Below are 2,977 nucleotides of genomic sequence, written 5' to 3'. Positions count from 1 at the left end.
TAGAAAAGTGTTGTGATATCAGAAATTACTAATTCAATTGAACAGCTCCCATTAATTGTGAGGAATGACTACAATGTGGTTATGTTTCATGAGAAACTGATATCCTAGCCAGTACTTTAAAATGAGATGAAAGACATGCAGAAGTACTATCACACAAGTTGACAAAATTTACATCTGGGACTTTGATGATCTTTGGACCTCCCCATTACAGAAAGACTAGCACAAGCAGAGGAGGAGGTTAGAAATATTATCTTTCTCCTATGTACATCTACTCTGAAAGGCAAATACTTCTGTCAAAATCTAAGTAAGGTTCATACTGTTTACTGTTCTACTGAAAAACTGAGAGATAGAAGTTTAGTGGAAGGAAAGAAATTTATCCAAAGCTTATTGGGAGTCACCTGCATGTTTGAACTTTCTTTAAGTCAGATAATAAAGGACCATAGCATAGTCCTAAAAAAAGGAAACTTTTCTGGATCAAATCTCCATCTTCTCATCTTTGCCTGGACCAGGGATATAATAGTTTTTGTATGGCATAATTAAGACAGCAAAGGTGAAATTCTTACACTGGGCAACCTTCATCATCTTCTTTTTTTCTTCTCTAGTGAAAACCTCATCATGGATCTTTCTTCCTTCATTTATTCAGCCAGAACTAACTCTTCAGCAAAAGAGAAGGAAGAGCATCTCTTCACAAAAAGAAATAAGAGTATGCAAGGAAGAGTTTCAAATGAACCCAGTACTATACATCATAGCTTTCCAAAACATTGAACTCCTAGCTGTAAATCATATTTTTCTTACACATTAGTACTGTCTTAGAACCACTAGTGTCTTCAATTTAATAAAATTATGTTTCATAAAATATGGAAGGATCAGCCACGATCAGGGGATTAATCATGTTAATTGAGGCTTTGTCAGATAATCATTGATTCTGAGTGTCTTTCTGAATGAAAGCAGAGGCTGCTTTCTCAAGCCAGTTTTTCAAATCTGTCTGTTGAACAGGCCAGACTGGTCAGCAGAGAATGTAGCTTAAATTCCCGAAGTCATCTGCATACTTATGACCTAAAACCAGGATCAGGGTTCTTGTAATAGATCTTTTGACCAAAGCTCTTTCCACTTAACAATTACTTTCTGACACCCCAAGTTTGTTAACAACCAACATTTGGTCTTTGCCATGTTGATATCCTCTTGTGTTCTTCTTGTCATTTAAACCCAACACCTTAAACAGAAGGTTTAGCCTTTTAATGCATTCCTTACCAAGATCGTTTAAAGACTACAGAAATGCAACCAGAGGTTACTCAAAGGGCACTAGCATAGCTGTCTCCAGAATAGGAACTTTCAGTGCTCATCCACTTGCTAAAGCATTCGCTTGAACAACTATACACAGGCAAAAATACCTTCACTAGAATTAGAAAACCAGGTGAGAGATTTGGGCACAGGGCAGTAATAAAAATAAATGCATGCAGGGGGTGGATGAAGGCTTCCGCCAGCTTCCCAGTTTCCACAAAAATCATAGGTACTTGAGATCCACTCAGAAAAATTATTTCAGGGGTCTCACAAGGTATAAGTTTTGGCAAATATTTAGTTTAATCTAATGGGATCAAAGTAGAGAGAAATACAAAAAAGAAAGAGACAAGCCTTTCCTGCCTAGGGGGAGCAGGAAATGGATTCAAAAAATCCAAAATGGTGGCTCCCAACTGAAGCTTTTGGACTGAGATGGGTGATACTCATGGTGGTGATCTTCTAGCAGCTCCTAATCCTTAGAATGGTTCCAGGTGGGAAGGATGAGAGAGGCCCACCCAAAACACAGGTAAACCTTTAGGACTTATTTTTGAAGAGTTCCCAGATTTCTACTGTTTCAAAGAAGGTAGATTTAGATAGACCATTCTATATCTTCTGGTCTTGTAATTTAACATCCAGTAGCAGGCATGATGAGAAACAAGTTTAGCTGAGTTCTTTGGTTTGTTTCTTTGTTTCAGTCGGTTCCTGGTTTAAACTTCTGTGCCTGGCTCTTTTGATCCTTGTGAAAATAATTAACGCATCTTCTCATCTATCTACTCTGCCTCACAGAGGAAGAACAATCATGTTATCCATGTTATCTTTCATTCCTACCATCTTAGATATCTATTTTGTATATTTAGAATATTCTGAGTTATAAATTTCAGTTTGGGTTTAGTGATTCATTAGAAAAGTCCCATTTTATTAAAAAGCAAATAGGTCTATTAAAGCAATTTTTGGCCTTTCTGGCTATCAGGCCATCTTGTCAGCTGTTTTCGGTTGGGAGCCCTCCCTCACCTAAGGCAGGAAGATGGTAGCCACCAAGAAGCCAAAAATGTCTCTGGAGTCATCAACTCTAGGCTCTAACTAGTTATGAAAAGTGGAAAGTATGTGCTGGGGCACAAGCAGACTCTGAAGATGATCACAGAGGGCAAAAGGGCATTTGTCAACATCCTTGCCAACAGCTGCCCAGCCTTGAGGAAATCTGTAGTAGAATACTGTGTGCTTCATTGGCCAAAGCTGGTATCCATCACTACAATGGCAGTAATATTGAACTGGACACAGCATGTGGGAAATACTACACAGTATGCACACTGATTATCATTGATCCAGATTATTCTGATATAGTTAGAATCATGCCCAAACAAATGAGAAAAGTAAATAATGCATAATTTTTCTTAATAAAACTTGCAAGAGCTGGGTTATTTTTCTTTCAAAAAAAGAAGTCTTTGTTTTTAATAAAATGCTGGAAATGGAGGAGAATTATGAAAGAGAATTATGAAAGCACTGATCTAAACTGACACATGGAATTGAAATCCCTTTATAAATTATTTAATGGTAATTATAATAAAAAGATGCTGGGAAAAAAATATATATATACTAGTATTTGCTTGCAGAAAATTATGAGACAAAAATTATGAGACAAAAAATACATTACTTTATGCTCATTCATCTCAATACTTTTAGAACTGCTTTGAATGAAGGC

At 36.8% G+C, this 2,977-nt stretch overlaps 1 pseudogene; it reads left to right on the top strand.

The window, feature by feature from the left end:
- Nucleotides 1-2,302: 2,302 nt before the first annotated feature.
- On the top strand, nucleotides 2,303-2,663 carry LOC138826734 (large ribosomal subunit protein eL30 pseudogene; annotated as a pseudogene).
- The last annotated feature ends 314 nt before the right edge of the window (nucleotides 2,664-2,977 follow it).

Source organism: Dipodomys merriami, unplaced genomic scaffold (genome assembly GCF_024711535.1).
Source record: "Dipodomys merriami isolate MVZ:Mamm:240054 unplaced genomic scaffold, mDipMer1.0.p SCAF_15, whole genome shotgun sequence".
NCBI classification, from domain to species: domain Eukaryota; kingdom Metazoa; phylum Chordata; class Mammalia; order Rodentia; family Heteromyidae; genus Dipodomys; species Dipodomys merriami.
The sequence above is the reverse complement of the archived record's forward strand: the minus strand, read 5'-3'. Positions and strand labels throughout refer to the sequence as shown.